The following is a 20,889-nucleotide window of genomic DNA, read 5'->3' as shown; positions in this document are numbered from 1 at the left end:
TACAAAAAAAGAAAATTACAGACCAATATCACTGATGAATATAGATGCAAAAATCCTCAACAAAATACTAGCAAACGGAATCCAACAACACATTAAAAGGATCCTACACCATGATCAAGTGGGATTTATCCCAGGGATGCAAGGATTCTTCAATATACACAAATCAATCAATGCGATACACCATATTAACAAATTGAAGAAGAAAAACCATATGATCATCTCAATAGATGCAGAAAAAGCTTTTGACAAAATTCAACACCCATTTATGATAAAAACTCTCCAGAAAGTGGGCATAGAGGGAACCTACCTCAACATAATAAAGGCCATATACGACAAACCCACAGCAAATATCATTCTCAATGGTGAAAAACTGAAAGCATTTCTTCTAGGATCAGGAACAAGACAGGGATGTCCACTCTCGCCACTATTATACTATTAAACATAGTTTTGGAAGTCCTAGCCACAGCAATCAGAGAAGAAAAAGAAATAAAAGGAATACAAATTGGAAAATAAGTAAAACTGTCACTGTTTGCAGATGACATGATACTATACACAGAGAATCCTAAAGATGCCACCAGAAAACTACTAGAGCTAATCAATGAATTTGGTAAAGTTGCAGGATACAAAATTAATGCACAGAAATCTCTTGCATTCCTATACACTAATGATGAAAACTCTGAAAGAGAAATTAAGGAAACACTCCCATTTACTGTTGCAACAAAAAGAATAAAATACCTAGGAATAAACCTACCTAGGGAGACAAAAGACCTGTATGCAGAAAACTATAAGACACTGTTGAAAGAAATTAAAGATTATACCAACAGATGGAGAGACATACCATGTTCTTGGATTGGAAGAATCAATACTGTGAAAATAACTATACTACCTAAAACAATCTACAGATTCAATGCAATCCCTATCAAATTACCAATGGCATTTTTTACAGAACTAGAACAAAAAATCCTAAAATTTGTATGGAGACACAAAAGACCCCGAATAGCCAAAGCAGTCTTGAGGGAAAAAAACAGAGCTGGAGGAATCAGACTCCCTGACTTCAAACTATACTACAAACCTACAGTAATCAAGACAATATGGTACTGGCACAAAAACAGAAACATAGATCAATGGAACAGGATAGAAAGCCCAGAGATAAACCCACGCACCTATGGTCAACTAATCTATGACAAAGGAGGCAAGGATATACAATGGAGAAAAGACAGTCTCTTCAATAAGTGGTGCCGGGAAAACTAGACAGCTACATGTAAAAGAATGCAATTAGAACACTCCCTAACACCACACACAAAAATAAACTCAAAATGGATTAGAGACCTAAATGTAAGACCGTACACCATAAAACTCTTAGAGGAAAACATAGGAAGAACACTCTTTGACATAAACCACAGCAAGATCTTTTTTGATCCACTTCCTAGAGTAATGGAAATAAAAACAAAAATAAACAAATGGGACCTAATGAAACTTAAAAGCTTTTGCAAAGCAAAGGAAACTACAAACAAGACGAAAAGATGACCCTCAGAATGGGAAAAAATATTTGCAATCGAATCAACGGACAAAGGATTAATCTCCAAAATATATAAACAGCTCATGCAGCTCAATATTAAAAAAACAAACAACCCAATCCAAAAATGGGCAGAAGACCTAAATAGACATTTCTCCAAAGAGAACATACAGATGGCCGAGAAGCACATGAAAAGCTGCTCAACATCACTAATTATTAGAGAAATGCAAATCAAAACTACAATGAGGTATCACCTCACACCAGTTAGAATGGGCATCATCAGAAAATCTACAAACAACAAATGCTGGAGAGGGTGTGGAAAAAAGGGAACCCTCTTGCACTGTTGGTGGGAATGTAAATTGATACAGCCACTATGGAGAAGAGTATGGAGGTTCCTTAAAAAACTAAAAATAGAATTAGCATATGACCCAGCAATCCCACTACTGGGCATATACCCTGAGAAAACCATAATTCAAAGAGACACATGCACCTCAATGTTCACTGCAGCACTATTTACAATAGCCAGGTCATGGAAGCAACCTAAATGCCCATAGACAGACAAATGGATAAAGAAGATGTGGTACATATATACAATGGAATATTACTCAGCCATAAAAAGGAACGAAATTGGGTCATTTGTAGAGACGTGGATGAATCTAGAGACTGTCATACAGAGTGAAGTGAGTCAGAAAGAGAAAAATAAATATCGCGTATTAATGCATATATGTGGAACTTAGAAAAATGGTACAGATGAACCGGTTTGCAGGGCAGAAACTGAGACACAGATGTAGAGAACAAATGTATGGACACCAAGGGGGGAAAGTGGCAGGGGTGGTGGTGGTGGTGTGATGAATTGGGAGATTGGGATTGACATGTATACACTGATGTGTATAAAATGGATGACTAATAAGAACCTGCTGTATAAAAAAATAAAATAAAATTCAATAAAAATTAACATTATAATGTGATCATAACTATGCAAGAAAATATGCAGAGGAAATTCACCAAAATGTAGTTGTCTCTGGAGAGGAGAACATTAGGTGATTTTTTCCTATTTCTCTGCATTTTCCAGATATCATAGGGTATATTTACTTTTATACTCAATGTTTATTTTTTTTCTCATCATGTAATAGGGTTTTATTTTTTTTAATTGAAGTATAGTTGATTTACAATGTTGTGCCAATCTCTGCTGTACAGCAAAGTGACTCACTTGTATGTAGACTCTCTTTTTTTAATATTCTTTTCCATTATGGTTTATTACAGAATATTGAATATAGTTCCCTATGCTATACAGTAGGACTTTGTTGTTTATCCATCCTATATTTAATAGTTTACATCTGCTAATCCCAAACTCCCAGTCCTTCCCTACCCCAGCCCCCTACCCCTTGGCAACCACAAGTCTGCTCTCTATGTCTGTGTTCTGTTTTGTAGATAGGCTCATTTGTGTCATATTTTAGATTCCACATATAAGTGACATCATATGGTATTTGTCTTTCTCTTTTTGACTTCACTTCACTTAGTATGATAATCCCTAGTTGCATCCATGTTGCTGCAATGGCATTATTTCGTTGTTTTTTTTTCTTTCTTTAAGCAGAAATTCCTTCCTTCCTCCCTCCCTTCCTTTCTTTTTGGCTGCACTGGGTCTTTGTTGCTGTGTGCGGGCTTTCTCTAGTTGCGGCAAGCGGGGGCTATTCTTTGTCACGGTGCATGGGCTTCTCATTGCAGTGGCTTCTCTTGTTGCAGAGCACAGGCTCTAGGCATGTGGGCTCAGTAGTTGTGGCTTGTGGGCTCTAGAGCACAGGCTCAGTAGTTGTGGCGCCCGGGCTTAGTTGCTCCACGGCATGTGGGATCTTCCCGGACCAGGGCTCTAACCTGTGTCCCCTGAATTGGCAGGCAGATTCTTAACCACTGAGCCACCAGGGAAATCCTATTTCTTTCTTTTTTATGGCTGAGTAGTATTCCATTGTATGTATGTACCAATCTTCTTTATCCATTCATCTGTTGATGGACATTTAGGTTGTTTCCATGTCTTAGCTATTGTGAACAGTGCTGCTATGAACACAGGGGTGCATTATCTTTTTTAATTATAGTTTTGTCCAGGTATATGCCCAGGAGTGGGACTGCTGGATCATACGGTAATTCTACAATATTTTTAGTTTTCTGAGGAACCTCCACACTGTTCTCCATAGTGGCTGCACCAACTTACATTCCCACCAACAGTGTAGGAGGGTTCCCTTTTCTCCACACCCTCTCTAGCATCTGTTATTTGTAGACTTTTTTTTAAAAAAAATTTGTTTTTTATTTATTTTTGGCTGCGTTGGGTCTTCGTTGCTGCATGCAGGCTTTTTCTAGTTGTGGTGAGTGGAAGCTACTCTTTGTTGTGGGGCGTGGGCTTCTCACTGCGGTGGCTTCTCTTGTTGCAGAGCACAGGCTCTAGGTACGTGGACTTCAGTAGTTGTGGCACGTGGGCTCAGTAGTTGTGGCTCACGGGCTTTAGAGCGCAGGCTCAGTAGTTGTGGTGCATGGGCTTAGTTGCTCCGCGACATGTGGGATCTTCCCAGATCAGGGCTCGAACCCGTGTCCCCTGCATTGGCAGGCAGATTCTTAACCACTGCGCCACCAGGGAAGCCCTGTAGACTTTTTAATGATGGCCATTCTGACCGGTGTGAGGTGGTACCTCATTGTAGTTTTGATTTGCATTTCTCTAATTATATTTACTTTTATAATGACAAAAATTAACTCTATACAAAATAATAAACCTACAACATCAACTTCCATATTATGGCACTGTAAGCCTTTAATGAAGTGCTTAACTACACTCTAACACAATAAAGTGGCTAACACGTTTGAGCATGTCCCATTTTCTAACTCTATAAACCTCTAGATTTCTCTGCTTCAAAGATTGTTAAGCTTATTTGAAAGCAACCCAGATATCAAGTAGTGAACTATTGTACATTGTCAGAGTAGCATACTTTTCTATTCTCCTTCCTCCCAGAAACAGACAAATGACCCAGGCTAAGGCAGTCATTGACTCTCATTCCCACGAACATAACAGCTGAGGAGTGGGCTTGTGAAATGGTAAAAAGCAGCTCTTTCTGAATTGCTAAGTTCAGAGGATGTGAATCTGGAGCTGCCTGTGACCATCTTTCCCACTTGACAAGGATAGATAGGAACCTAATCTATAAACAGGACAAAGTTATGCAGAGACAAACAGCTTTACAAGCTCCACAGTCCTGATTCTTACAATTACTGCTTTGAATCTGTGAGCTATCCCAATAATCTTCCAACTCAGCTAAGGGAACCTGTAAATTCCCTTTTTCTTAAACTAGTTCATGTTGGATTTCTGTCACTTGCAATAGAAAGTTCAGACCCTCACAGCATTACTCCAAATTACCATGCCAACGTAAGCTAGTTAATAAAAATGAAGGAGCCTATACAGCAGTGGTTCTAAACTTCAGCTGTATCAGATCACCTAAAGGTTGAGGTACCTAGATCATTTATGCAAGTTCTCAGGTGATGCTGCTGCTGCTACTGCTCTGGGGATCACACTTTGAGAACCACAGGATACAACCATCCCTTGAAATCACACAAAAGGTGCTCTCTGCCTTTAAAATACATTTTACTTCAACTTATTTTTTGGAACATGTCATTGAATTTCTAATTAATCTAGGCAATGCTTCCTGTAATCTGTTTTAATACTATGTCTAATCCACATTCTTTCAGAAACCTTAAGTGACATGTTAATAGGCAAGCATATCTTTATCAATCACAGGTTTTTAAAACATAATGGTTTCTTTACTTATGATGTCTCATTTCCATTTATTACCACCTTCATTCAGTTACCAGCTTGCAAAGCAAATCATTATATGCAACTAAGAGTAAAGCATCCCAAAAGACATTAGGGTTTTATTAAAAATAGTAAGATAGGGCTTCCCTGGTGGCGCAGTGGTTGAGAATCTGCCTGCCAATGCAGGGGACACGGGTTCGAGCCCTGGTCTGGGAGGATCCCACATGCCACGGAGTAAATAGGCCCGTGAGCCACAACTACTGAGCCTGCGCGTCTGGAGCCTGTGCTCCGCAACAAGAGGGGCCGCGACAGTGAGAGGCCCGCGCACCGCGATGAAGAGTGGCCCCCGCTCGTCGCAACTAGAGAAAGCCCTCACAACAGAAACGAAGACCCAACACAGCCAAAAATAAATAAATTAATTAATTAATTAATTAATTAAATAAAAATAGTAAGATATACTGTGCAGTAGAAGCTAACACAACACTGTAAAGCAACTATACTCCAATAAAAATTAATTTAAAAAAAAGTAAGACACCTTCTTTCTAAACCCTCAAACAAGCTTGAAATAGAATTTAAATGGGTTAAAGAGGATGCAGTCTCCTTTAAAAGAAAGGTAAATCTCAGATCCCTGAGAGGACCTGATGAAAGAAAGGGAGGGAGGGGAGGAAAGGGGAAAGAAAACAAAGCCAAAGAAGAGTCAAAGATACAAAGACAAATTTATACTGATATAAAATTTAGTGCTAAAACAGTACAGATAAATTACTGATAACATTTTGGTTCTTGGTTAGATGGTAGGTTCATGAGTGTTTTTTATCTAATTTTTATAACACACATGTATATTACATGTAATGTTTGATATACATGAATATAATATTTTTAAAACTATAAAGAAACAACAACAACAACAACCTGGGAAAAATATTCTCAGGTAGACCTGGACAAAAATAAATTGCAAAGTGTACTATTTATCTAAAACTTTCCTACAGTCCTTCTCTTCCAGGAAAGTCCAGTCCCACATACTCATAGATCAATCAAACCTGGGAACAGATTTTAAAACAGTTCTGCTACATTCTAAATGTTTACGACTTTGAGTTATCAGGATTCACTGAATTGTATGTTCAAGTTATTCAATGTATTACTAGAACAGGGCATCTGGCAAATAATTCTATTAGCCTTTTGGTCTAACATTTTCCTTCCAAGAAAAAAGTTGCAACATTTAAAAGTTTGTCTTTCCCAGACAAATCACTCAAAAATTAATAAGGCGGACTAAAAAATGCTTGTTATTCTAATCTAAACTTTCTCTGACACAAAAAATTTTCCACAGGGCTCCTTCTAACAGTCTCTCCACACCTTCCACAACTGTTCCAAACCTTCTTTTAGAGGGCTCCAGCTTTAAGTTTATTTTTCCTCATACAAATTCCATATTCAACTGTTGGTTTTCCTGACATTTGTGTTAGACTTTAACGTTTCTGACAGTTTTTGGTCAACACAAAAGACCAACACACATTCAGGCTTCTAATTCAGGCCACTGCAATGTAGTATATACATCAAGACAGCATGTCTCTACCATATAAGCAGGATGGATTTTCCAAGACAACTAAGAGTGATTACTAATAGAACTAGTTATGTTTCTGTTCTTCCCTATTATCCCTCTGTAAATTGCCATTTGTTTTAACTCTATGAATTCTAGTCATACTTCTGCTCCCAAAGAGAGTGAGATGCATCTCTAGTACACACTTAAAATACGATGGATGAGTGCTTTAATGGTATGAGCAACCTTTTGATCAAAAACTCAGAAATCAGGGCTTCCCTGGTGGTGCAGTGGTTGAGAATCCGCCTGCCAATGCAGGGGACACGGGTTCGATCCCTGGTCCGGGAAGATCCCGCAGGTCACGGAGCAACTAAGCCCGTGCTCCACAACTACTGAGCCTGTGCTCTAGAGCCTGCGAGCTACAACTACTGAGCCTGTGTGCTGCAACTACTGAAGCCCGTGTGCCTAGAGCCCATGCTCCACAACAAGAGAAGCCACCACAGTAAGAAGCTGTGCACCGCAACGAAGAGTAGCCCCCGCTCGCCGCAACTAGAGAAAGCCAGCGTGCAGCAATAAAGACCCAACACAGCCAAAAATAAATAAATTTTTTAAAAAAAGAGTTGTTATTTAAAAAAACAAAAAAACAAACAAACAAAAAACTCAGAAATCATACTAGCCTCTTTGCCACAACTTTCTGTAACTGAGCAGTGAACCCAGTCTTTGGCATCATTCCAATGGAAAAACAGTTCAGGATTTAGTTGAAAAGAACCTCTAAATCAAGATATTGCCCTTAACTGAAAGTGCTACATAGGCTTTCTTTTGGAGGTTCTTCCAAAATTCAAAGTCTTCCCTGTCAGAAGTAATCTGAAGATAAGATCATTTCAAAAACACATACCCGTTTTTCCCTATATGGCACCTCAACCACCCCTACTCTTTCTTCTGGAAACTGCCCCCTTCTACCTTTTTTTACTCCCCCAGTCTATCTTTAATTCATCCCCATAGTTTTACCAGTCATGGTATATAGCATGATACTTCTCCCTGACTAAGTAGCCATTCAAAGTTCTTTGCTGGAAAATTTGAAAATGAAACTGAGAAAGAAGTGGCAGGCACTCTTTGAATGCCTCAACTATTTTATAAATAAAGCTCAGGAGAAGTTAGGGACCAAGTGAATGAAGCTTATCTGGAAAGGTTTTAAAATGAAGCAAATAACGCAGAGAAGACAGACAAGAGACAGAAAAAAACATTCTCATGTTCCAATTATTCTTGAAGTTTAATCACACTCCTGACCTCTGTTGTTAAGACAACTCCCTATCCCCACAATACTTAAATAAATTCCATTATGGACTAGTATGAGTTGGATTTCTGTTTAAGCCAGAGTCCTAATTAATAGTTTCTCTCATCAACCCTGTAGTTAATATTTTTAGAGGCAAACTAAATAATAAGGTAAATAATTCTCATATATTTACCCCTCTCTATTCCCTAGCACTAGAAAGCGATATTTTTCAATGATCTTTTAAATGTTTTTCTTAATTTTGGAGATCCAATACATGCTACTTCTATATCTGAGATACAAAGTTTAAGAATAAATATGATTTTAATCCATTAAAAAAAAAAGATTTACATTAGATTCACAATTGAAGTTAAACTCAATGTTTAAAGTTTCTGTTTCAACTAGGAAAGTCAAGTTCCCCTAAACCAGAAACATTTTAAAAATAAATGTAGGCTGAGGGGAAGATTTGAGAAAGAAATGAATCTTATTTATAATTAAAGCGGTGCCATTCTTCACTGACTTTTAAACTGTGTATTTTAAACTGTATAGTATACCTCTCAACTATTTCAAACACTTTAGTTAGTAATGCATACATTTCCCAATACAGGATAAAAGTTCAGGATTCTTGTTCCCAGGGTAGAAAAACAATTTACCATAAGTGATACTAAGAGTCCTGCAATTTAGTAAAATTCATCAATAATGCCCACTTTTATTTGGTGGTCCCTTTAACTAGAAGCAGAATAAGCAAAAAGGTAAGGTATCAAATATGAGGCCAAACTTGACCGCCAGCCAGTAATAAAAGATCATCAGGGACTTCCCTGGTGGTCCAGTGGTTAAGACTCTGTGCTTCCACTGCAGGGGGCACGGGTTTGATCCCTGGTCAGGGAACTAGGATCCCACATGCTGCACAGCGCAGCCAAAAAAAAAAAAAAAAAAACAGCAGTACTTCAGATGAAAGTGCCTTGGAGGATGCCTGACACATGGAAGACACTTCAGACATGTTACTTTTGAATGTGGGGCAAGAGCTCAAGAATAGCTGGATATGTTGCCAAGGGTGTCTCAAGGGACATGGAAAAAGAAAAGACTTGGAGAGTTGTGGGAAGCCCAGGCAACCTCAACCCTGGACTAAGGCAGTGAGAAGGACCAAGCAGCCCAATCTACTAGCAAACAAATGCACAGTCTTTGTAATTTAGGAATTTGAGTGGGAGAAGAAAGTGGACAGAGGCAGTGGAAGGGAAGAAGGAAAAGAAGTAAACATTAAATTATACATGCTTTCCTTGTTGCTTATAAATGCTGGTATTTCCAAATATTAACAAAGTCTATACATTTCTCATTTGAATAATTTGCAGTATTTTCTCTTGGTTGTATAAACTGGTTATATTAATGAAACTATGTATTTCATAATATGAATATCAATAAATATTGGTTAGAATATTAAAAAAACAGCAGTAATATAAAAAGCAGCTATTCTTTAGAGACTTAAACTGTTTTTTTTTTTTAATTTATTTATTATTTTTGGCTGCGCTGGATCTTCGTTGTTGCACGCGGGTTTTCTCTAGTCACGGCACGTGGGGGCTACTCTTCGTTGTGGTGTGCAGGCTTCTCATTGTGGTGGCTCTGTGGTTGCAGAGCACAGGCTCTAGGCGCACGGGCTTCTGCAGTTGTGGCTCGTGGGCTCAGCAGTTGTGGCTTGCAGGCTCTAGACCACAGGCTCAGTAGTTATGGCGCATGGGCTTAGTTGTTCCGCAGCACGTGGGATCTTCCCGGACCAGGGCTCGAACTGGTGTCCCCTGCACTGGCAGCGGATTCTTAACCACTGTGCCACCACGGATAGAGACCTAAACTCTTAAAACTAGGTTTGTTTTCTAATTTGGAGAGTGCTAAACATAAATATGGGAAAGTTTAAAGCCTAATTTCTAAGTTTAAAGAATATACTTGGATATATATGTAAAAAGTTTAAAACTTTATATAGTAATTAAAAGAACTCAAAAAATGTTAACAACTATCTGAGAGTTGGGATCACAGTCAATTCTATTCACTCAACTGCTGCATTTTAATAAACATTTTTAATAGAAAATTTGTATTTCTATAAATAAATAAGCGAGCTAAAAAAACGAAGTCAAAGTAGCACTGAAGTGAAGAGACAAATTCAAATCATAGACAGAGATAGCAAAATCCAAATGATCAACCACACCTCTACTAGTTGGCATAATACCACCATCAATCCCTTTTGCTCCAAAACAAATTGCATCTATTTTTGATTTTCAGAGGAAGTCCTGAAAAGGCAACTGTAGTGTCTTCGCCACCACCCTTAGGATACAAGTGGAATATAAAATCTCATACAATATACATTTTAGATTTTTTAAGCTTAAGTAAGGAATATGTGGTGAAGCAAACTATTCCAAAAGCATAGCTTTCAATGAAACTTCATTAAAGACTGAATTTTTAAAGCAAGCTATACTACTTGAAAAATTATCATTTAGAAAGAAAGAGCATTCCGTTTAGAAAAGGACCTTTTCAGACAAACAAGAACCAATCACAGGAAGCAACAGAAAAATTATCTCATTTACAACAGCAACAAATATGTTAATTACCTGGGAATAAACTAAGAAAACTTTAAATTGACCCTAAAATTAACTCAAAATGTAGCAAAGATTATTCTGAAATTTAAAACTATAAACCTCTTAGGAAAAAAAGAGGTGTAAATCTTCATAACCTTGATTAGGCAATTAGACATACACCTAGACAACAATTTCTTAGATATAACACCTAAAGCACAAGAAACCAAGGAAAAAATTAAATTGGACTTCATCAAAATTTAAAACTTTCGTTCTTCAGGAAAGTGAAAAGACAACCTACAGAATGGGAAAAAAATTATAAATCATATCTCTAACAAAAGTTTAATACCCGGAATATATACAGACCTCTTAGAACCTAACAGTAAAAATAATTAAAAATACTCCATTTTTTAAATGGGAAAAGGATTTGAAGAGACATTTCTCCAAAGAAGATACAAATGGCCAATAAGTACATGAAAAAACACTCAACATCATTAATCATTATGGAAATGCAAATCAAATACCACAATGAGATATCACTTCACAGCCCCTAGGACAGCTGTAGTAAAAAAGAAAACAAGTGTTGACAAGGATGTGAAGAAACTGGAACACTCATACACTGCTGATGGGAATGTAAAATGGTGTAGCTACTTTGGAAAACAGTTTTTCAGTTCCTAAAAACATAGAGTTACCATATGACCCAACAATTCCACTCCTAAGTCTATACCCAAAACAAATGAAAGCACATATCCACAGAAATATTTGTATATGAATGTTCATAGCAGCATTATTAATAATAGCCAAAAAGGTGGAAGCAACCCAAATGTCCGTCAAATGATGAATAAATAAAATATGATATATTCATACAATGGAATGTTATTTGGTCATAAAAAGAAATGAAGTACTGATACATGCTATAACACAAATGAACCTCGAAAACATTATGTTAAGTGAAAAAATCTACAGACATAAAAAGTACATTAGTGGCTGCCTAGGGCTGGGGGAGGGGGAGGAGAGTGATTGCTAATGGATCTGACGTTTCTTTTTGGAGTGATAAAAAAAAAAGTACTAAAATTGATTGTTATGATGGTTACACCAACTCTGTGCATGTATTAAAAGCACTTTAAGAGGTAAATTGTATGGTATGTGAACTGTATCTCAATAAAGCTGTTTAAAAAACAGCTTCAAAAACTCCTGGTAAATCCAGGAGTAGGGATGCTGGGTTGTATGGTAAGCATATGTTTACCTTTATAAAGAACTGCCAAATGTTAAAGTCACTATACCATTTGCACTGCCATCAGCAATGGATGAAAGCTCCAACTGCTCCACATTCTTATCAGCATTTGGTATTGTTATTTTTCCTTTTTTCCTTCATTCTTCTTAATGTCTCAATTAATTTTCTCACTTAAGTGTATACTGGTATCTCAGTGTGGTTTTAATTTGCAATTCTGCAATTACTAATGATGTTTAATATCTTTTGGTATATTTATTTGCTGTCCATAGGTCTTTTCAGTAAAGTTTCTACTTAAATCTTCTGTCAAATTTTTATTAGATTGTTCACTTACTACTGAATTTTGTGAGTTCTTTATATATTCTGGATACAAGTCTTTTGTCAGATATGTGATAGGGGAATATTAACTCCCAGTCTGTGACTTGTCTTTTCATTCTCATAACACTGTTTCAAACAGCAGAAGTTCTTAATTTTGATGAAGTTGAATTTATCAATTTATTCATTTATGGATCACGCTTTTGGTGTCTAATTTTTTGGTGATTAAAAAAAAAATCTTTGCCTGATCCAAGGTCAAAAAGATTTTGTCTTATATTTTCTTCAAGTTGTTTTGTAGCTTTAGGTCATATCTCGAGGTCTACGAACGACTTTGAACTAGTTTTTGCACAGACGGTGAGGAATTTTTGCACTGAGCCTATAATAAAGAAAAGTATTCTATTTTGACGTTTGAGTGCTCATTGCCTTAAAGCCCCACTTCCCTCTCCCTTTTGCCCCACATCTGGATAAGTCAGTAAGAATGCCCAGCCATCGCCTCCTTGGGCGTCAGTGGGAAGCTAAAACCATGTAAATCCCACACATGGGAACTATCACACTCCTTCTGGCCACAATAAAAATTAAACCCAACCGCCCTTCTTCACTTTTGCTTCATTCTGGACTAAACCTAAGACCTCTCCGTGAGGAATCCTTTTTCAGTCGACTGTGTGAGTAAACTTTATTTCATATTTCATATCCATTGGTGCCTTTGTGTCATCTGTCCCAAGATTTATATAAATTTCTGGGCAAGGGGCTGCCCAGTGTCCAACAGAGGATATCAGATGCCCAAATAAGACAGTTTTTGCATATGAACGTCTAACTATTCCATATTATCCTTTCTCTATTGAATTGCCTTAATACCCTTGTCAAAAACGAACTGACCATTTTGTGTGTCTGAATTCTCTGTTTTGTTCCATTGATCTATCTTTTCTCTATCTCTACCCTTGAGTACCGCAGCAATGTAAGTTGAAATCAGGAGTTTCCCAACTTTTTTGTTCTTTTTCAACATTATTTTACCTTTTTCTAGTTCCTTTGTTTTTCCATATCAATTTTAGAATCAGCTTATTACTTTCTGTAAGAAACCCTGCTGGGATGTGGACTGGAATTGCATTGAATCTATAGATCAGCTTGGACGAATGGTTGTCTTAACAATATTGTCTTCCAATCCGTGAATATGGCATATCTCTCCATTTATTTAGGTCTTCTTTGGTTTCTTCCACCAGTGTCTTATAATTTTCATTATACAAATCTTGCACATGTCCTGTAAAGCTAATACTAAATATTTCATAGGTTCTGGTGCTATTGAGATGGTACTTTTATTTATTTATTTATTTATTTATTTTTAATTAATTAATTTGTTTATTTATTATTTATGGCTGTGTTGGGTCTTCGTTTCTGTGCGAGGGCTTTCTCCAGTTGCGTCGAGCGGGGGCCACTCTTCATCGCGGTGCGCGGGCCTCTCACTGTAGCGGCCTCTCCCGTTGCGGAGCACAGGCTCCAGACGCGCAGGCTCAGTAATTGTGGCTCACGGGCCCAGTCGCTCCGCGGCATGTGGGATCCTCCCAGACCAGGGCCCGAACCCGCGTCCCCTGCCTTAGCAGGCAGACTCCCAACCACTGCGCCACCAGGGAAGCCCGAGATGGTACTTTTAAATTTTAATTTCCAATTGTTCATTGTTATTATATAGAAATACAACTGATTGTTATATATTGACATTCTGTCCTTCAACCTTGCAGAATTCACTTATTAGGGCTGGAGCTTTCTGAACAATCTTTCCGATTTTCTGCATAGACATTCTGTCCATGATTAGAGACAGTTCCTGCTCTTTGAAACACACTGTTAAAACAATGAATACAAGCCACTATCTGGGAAGAAATATTTCCCTATAACATATGTTACTATTCCACTACTAGATATTTATGCAAGAGAAAAGAAAGTATATATTCCTCCAAAGACTTATATGCGAATTGCGAATGCTCATTGCAACTTTGTTTATAATAATTAAAAACTGGAAACAACCCAAATGTCCATCAATTCGTACATGGAAAAAAAAAAGTTTTGTGGTATATCCATACAATATAATACTACTCAACAATAAAAAGGAACGAACACATAACAACGTGGATGAATTTCAAAATAATTATGCTGAGTTTAAGAAGCCGGACACCCTCCTCTCCACTGCACAAAGTACATACTATATGAGTCCATTTACAGAAAACTCTCAAAAATACAAACAAATCTTAAGTGTCAGAAAAAGATCAATGGTTACCTGGGGATGAGGAAAGGGCAGGAAGGAGCAGGAGGGAGGGATTACAAAGAGTCATGAGGAAACTCTTGAAGGTGTTGAAAATGTTCCTTATCGTGACAGTGTTGACAATCTCATGGGTATATACTTTTGTCAAAACTTACCAATTGCACACTGTAAATGTGTGCAGTTTACTGTATATCAATTATACCTCGATAAAGTTGTTACAGTATACCAATTACTTTAATTTATTAGTAATCACCCTTATTATGTCATACATTAGTGTTTTTATTTACCTATAAAACATTATCACTTGGTAGCTATGATTACTGTTCACAAATATCATTATTTAAGTTTTTTTATTCAAACAGTAAATTGAGATCTATTCTCAAAATACCTTTGAGGTTTAAAGACTGGTAAATTTGAGAGTATGCAAATTTGAGAATGTCTTCAAGCAACTTTTGAATGTGAATAAAATCTTGTCTGGGTTTAAAAAAAGGGGAGAGGTTGTTGGAACAAGAGGGCAAGAACAAAGGCCATATGTATACAGCAAGTAATGCTTTGAGGACCTAAATTCAACAACTAGGTTTACGAAGCATTAAAATAATCATTTATTGATCATTGTTTGAAAGAATCAGACCTGAAAATCCAGTTAATGTAAGACTAGAGTGTAAGAGAAGTCTTGAGCCTACTTAAAACCAGTTAATCAATATTTACTAAACACTCTCAAATAAAACAATTAAGCATATAAATCTATGTAGCTGTCCTCTATTCTGTATGTTAATTCAAACATGTTGTTATCATGATGCTTCCAGCACAATGTTCAGAACATAGTAACAGATGCTAATACTTAATGATCACAATATTGAATCAAGGAAAACACCTTTTTCTCTCATTCTCTAAAACTAAACATACTTTGTACACAAATTTCCCTTTGTAACAGAAATTCTTAAAATTTTTCAGAAAACAGTTCATGGTTGAAAAGCTTGAGAAATTATAAGGGCAATAGTGCGAGGTACTGAGGTGAAAAACCTTAAAAAATATAGATTCAGAAAAACAGAAAATAGATTAAAATAGACATCTGAAAATTAGTGATTAATACTTTACAAGTTTCTATTTCTATTACTTACTCCCCAGAAACTTTACAAAAGCATCTTCTCCCAAAATTTTTACAACACGCTTATAGAATCCATTTCTTCACTGCTATAGACATAACAGAAGAGTCTTCCATTTGATGCTTCATCTCAATGTTCACTGTTGACTACTAATTTTGACTACTAATTCTTGGGCAAATTACTTGACTTGGAATCTCAGTTTCTTTATTTGTAAAATGGGGATGATATAAAACCACCTCACAGAATTATTTTAAAGATTAAATTATATAATATTATGAAACAACACTTTATAAATTGTAAAGTGCTTTAGTTGTTATCAGGTTGATTAAAAAATCTTCTCAGAGCCCAATCCAATCCCCTAGAAAATTCACTTAGTGGGAAGAAAAAAGTACTGATATAAGAATTTTATTGTCATGTTCTTTCTTCTCCTAAAAAAAAAAAAAGTACAGCTAGAAAGAAAACTGCTTAAAGTTTACTGTAGCTAAACAGGTAGATAAAATAAAGCACTAAATTACAGCCTTCTCTTCACACTACTTATAATGAAGAAATAGCTCAAATGCCCAACAAGAAAGGCTGAGTATATTACTTTGATATAATATCACTATTTAAGTGAAAAATATGTAAACCAAAACATGAACACATTTATATAAAACACTAAGCAGGAAGGGGAAGAAGTCCAAGATAGTACTCATTCACTGATGACAACTATGTAAGAAGCATGAATCTCTATACTGTATTTTTTGCCAATACACAACCAAATATACTAATAATCATACTGATCATCCAAAGCAACATCAGGAAAAGGAATGTTTTTCATTATATCAAGTTCAAAACCGCTGGAGTAACCTTAATGAAGTCCTTTGAGTGTCATTAGTTTTTATTGAGGCACAATATTTGGCTAGAAGAAAACTAATGAGAGGATACCTTTAATTTATACAAATAAATTTCACTGAGTAGAAACACAAATGAAACTTTAACTAATGAAGCTTTCACAAATACACATACACACTTTATTTGGCTTGTCTCTTACACATTCATTTTTTATGCACACACACACACACACACACACACACACACACACCCATTATGTAATTATAAGATTCAAGATCTCACTGTCAGAAGAGCAATAAAGTGTAATGCCAAGGGCCTGTGCAATTTACTTTTCTTAAAGTATTTTCCACTTTCAGAGTAGAACCAAAGATATGTTACAACATATAAGGGGTTGGGGTAGGCCAGTACGATGTACGACTGCCTAGGCAATTTAGCAATTCAACAATTCTCCAACTTATTCACTTTTGTTAAAACCCTTTTAGCAAAAGTTTATTAGGGTCATCTATATATACAGTCAAGTCCAGTCAGACTTACAAGCCCAGCTCAATTTTCAAAAGTATTCAAGAAACCCTGCCTCAAGATACCTAGATGCCCTTACTCCATACCTTTTACTTTTTGGTTCTTGTAGGGTTAGGGTTTTGCAGTTTATAGATGCACTTGTGGAGGGAGAGAGTATCTGTAAATGGTAATTAAAATTCTACACAGATGTGTGTACTTGCATTTTCGGACCCAGGGTCCACACCTTCTATCAGATTCTCAAAGGACTTCATGACCTCAAAATAGGTTGAGAACTACTACTATGTATCTCATAGGGACACTTTCCAAATCTAAGAGATGTAATTACATCCCTCCCAGTTAATAACTGCTAAGTAAAATAAGGCATTCCTTCCACAGAAGTGAAGGCTCACAAACTTTATGGCTGCATCCCTGGAATAAAAGCAGGAGCTTGAACACATTTGCCCTATAAAAGATACTGCTTGTCAGTATACAACCCACTCTGCACTATTAGAAAAGGTTAACACCTCCTTACCAAAAAGCCAAGATTCCCCTGCAACAACCTGGACTACCCTGGTAATACAAAGCTTTTTTTCAATAGTCTTTTACACTGTCTAAACTTTTCTGCAATAAATTAAAGTTGTACACATTTTTTCATCTTTTTTTTTGTTACTACTTTAGTTACCAAAATACAAAATGGCCAATACAATTATCCGCTTACCAAAATCCTTGATTTTCAGTACTTCAAAATAAAACTCATTTTAAGATATCAAAGCATTATTCACCTAAAGACACAGAGTAGTCCTTTTCCTAGTAACTGTGTTAAATCTATAAGAATCATTTGTGGGCTTCCCTGGTGGCGCAGTGGTTAAGAATCTGCCTGCCACTGCAGGGGACACGGGTTTGAGCCCTGGTCTGGGAAGATCCCACATGCCGCGGAGCAACAAAGCCCGTGAGCCACAACTACTGAAGCCCGCGCGCCTGGAGCCCGTGCTCCACAGCAAGAGAAGCCACCGCAATGAGAAGCCCACGCACCGCAACGAAGAGTAGCCCCAGCTCGCCGCAACTAGAGAAGAGCCCGCGCACAGCAACGAAGACCCAAGGCAGCCAAAAATAAATAAACAAAATAAAATAGATTTAAAAAAAAAAAGAGTCATTTGCCATCAGCCATCTAAAATACTGGCAGGACTTAAAGCATAATGTACCAAAACCAAAACTGACATGACTTTCAAAGGTAAGTGATAAAACTTTCTATGCTTCCCACAGAAAGAAAAGATAAAATTTGAAGTTCATCGTTAAGATTTAGAAATCATATTCACAGGCTAAGTGTCAAAGTTAAAGAAAAATCGCTGAATGTCTAAATTTTAAATCAAGGCAAAAAACCTTATTCACGGTTGTTCACTTTCAGCTTCTTAAATATTTCCTCCTTAACGTATCCATTTTTTCCATAGATACTTGATCAGAAAAATCCCTTCTAAATGTTTTATAAATTAAATTCCAGTGTTCCTGCTATGAGGACTGAATATTTCATCAGATTATTTTAGGAAAAGACTAGCCTCATTCATAAGCTACATCTAAATCTAAAAAGGGAAATACGTTTCTTCCCCGAACCTATAAAAAAAAAAAAAAAAGGCAAAAGTTGATGAAAGAACACTGCTGCCACGTCTTTTCCCTTCCCCCACTCAGTAGTGGCTATTTCATCCCTTCAGAGTGCATTCCAAGGGAAAGTCCATAGCTCTCAGAGAAACCAGAAATAATTAAGTCGAAATTGGCAAGCCGCTTTGGCCTTTTCGATCAATTCCTAAAAGGAGATCTAGTTTCTTCTTCATCCCTTTCTTAAAGCAAACAGTGCAAAATTCCAAGTCTTCTCCACTCTACCAGGAACGCCTAAATTGTTAGTGTCTAAAAACTGATTGTATTTAATACAATCGATTTTTTAGGAGAAATGGTCCCATACTTATGGAACAATTCTTCCTCCCCCTTAAAACATACAGCTGGGGGCCATCCACGTAACTCAAAGTTCTCACACAGCCAAAGAATTCCATTTACTGATGTGGACTTTTAAAAGCAGCAAACTTGGCGGAGAGAAAGAGAGGGGGAGGGGAGAAGCTCATGTGCCTTTAAAAAATTTATGTGGCAGAAGAAGGAAGGAAGAAGATTAGCTTCCCAGTTGACTGGAGGATCTGACAGCCGACTTCCTCAACCAAGCCACCCGAAACTCGCCGCCCGGGGCTACCTCCAGCTGCTCCGGCAGCACCGCTGCGCGCAACAGATGAGTAAAGCCTGAACTTCCCCGCGTAGGTCCTCTTCCCAGACCCCACGACTCTTCGGCAAGATAAAAATGCCCGAGCGCTTCCCCATCAGCTATAAGCTTTAAAAACCGCTCTCCATTGCCACACGCTAACCATCTGCTGCTGTGGAGGCCGAAAACCCTCGCGTACTCCTCAGCTTTTTAGGCAGGACCAGGTAGGAGAGGAGCTCGGAAAACTCAACAGGGTGATTCCTCCCCAGGAAGGAATATTCAAGAAAGTGCTGGTCCCCGGGGCGGAGACTGATGCTGCCGCAGCCCCAACAGTCGGGGGCGCCAACCTGGGAGGCGGTGGTAAGAGGAGCACGGAGGAGGGCAGAAGGACCTCTGGGGCACCCAGGAGACGCGGGGCGCAGGACGAGGGGCCGAGTCTCCAGGGGAGAAGGTACTGAGCCAGTAGTAGTAAACTGGGGGAGCCTCCCCCTGCCCCCGAGCCATACCATGAGAGGGGGCAGGGACCAGACCACCAGAGCCATCCGAGAAGGGCCACGGCTGCCCAAGGACTTAAGCCTCAGTCCCCAAGGTCGGAAGAGCGTCTCACCTGGGAAGTGGCACGGGAGGGCTGCGCGTTCTTCAGTCCCCGGTCGCCTGCGCTCGGCCGGCTAACTAACCCCTTCCCTCAGCCCGCTGACGGCGCGACTGGGCAGCAGAGGGAGCCAGTTAGCCCTTTTATAACCTCCAGGCTGCGACGGCTGCGCTGAGGAGGAGGCGACTGCAACCCTCGCTACGTGAGCTCGATCACACCAGCGTCCCGGCGTCTGCGCAGGCGCCCAGCCCGGGCCCTCTCCGCCCCTACCCGCGGCCCACGCCCCACGCCCAGGACTCCGCACCAGCTGGTGGAGTCTGAGGCCCAGAGGAGGGGCCGGGGGGCGAGCCAGGGATGTAACGCGCCTGCGCGGGATTCTCACCACGCCACCGTCACCGTGGTTACCTCGGATTTGCCCCGCTTCTTTCAACAGGTTGTTTAGCGCCTGAATTTTGGGATCAGCCGCAGTCAGGCCTGAACGAGGAAACCACCAGCGAGGAAATATCTTAAATTTGAGAAGAGGAACATGGAAGCGTAGGAAATAAAGCAGAAAAGACGTATCGGGTGGAAAATAACACTACATCCTGTATTGATATCTCAGCTGTCTTGGCCTTGAGGCTTTTTGCTTTACTAATCTCCCTCTCTTACCTACACTCTTTTTTATGTGAATCTCGCTCTATCGCCCATTTTTATACTTTAATCAGTAGATAATAGACTGCGCGCTCCAGAGATTTTCTGGGTTCAATTTACGGCTCAGTCCCGTAAAACTTTGGGCATTAACCTCTCCGTATGTCAGTTTCCTCATCTGCAAATGAAAATGACGGTAGGTACCTCACAGTACCTACCTCATTGTTGTGAGAATTAAATGAGATAATGTATGTAAAGCACTTAGCCTATGCCTAGCACACAGAAAGGGCTCGGTAAGCATTAGATGGTGTTGTAGCATATAAGGAACCCAGTGTTGTGTTTAGTCTAATATTTGCCTTAGTCATTATAAATCTGAAAGAAGAAAGCCTTACTATCAGGGAGCAGACAATGTAGGAGATATTTTTTCCCTTGTCAGCGAAGGGGAAGAAAGACTTCTCTAAGACTTGTTAATCATTAAAATGTTATAAGTCATAATTCTAGTTATTACTTTAAAATGTATATCTCAGAAGTAACTAAATT

General features: G+C 38.4%; 1 protein-coding gene across 2 annotated transcripts in view; it reads right to left on the bottom strand.

The window, feature by feature from the left end:
• P4HA1 (prolyl 4-hydroxylase subunit alpha 1) overlaps positions 1-19,896 on the bottom strand; it is an 84,092-nt gene extending 64,196 nt beyond the window's left edge. For both annotated transcript variants that reach the window (XM_061180944.1, XM_061180935.1), the window contains exon 1: positions 19,738-19,896. The gene's annotated coding sequence lies outside the window, so the exon portion shown is untranslated. The remainder of the gene's footprint in view (positions 1-19,737) is intronic.
• Positions 19,897-20,889: the final 993 nt, after the last annotated feature.

This window comes from Eubalaena glacialis, chromosome 1, assembly GCF_028564815.1.
Source record: "Eubalaena glacialis isolate mEubGla1 chromosome 1, mEubGla1.1.hap2.+ XY, whole genome shotgun sequence".
Lineage (NCBI taxonomy): Eukaryota > Metazoa > Chordata > Mammalia > Artiodactyla > Balaenidae > Eubalaena > Eubalaena glacialis.
The sequence above is the reverse complement of the archived record's forward strand: the minus strand, read 5'-3'. Positions and strand labels throughout refer to the sequence as shown.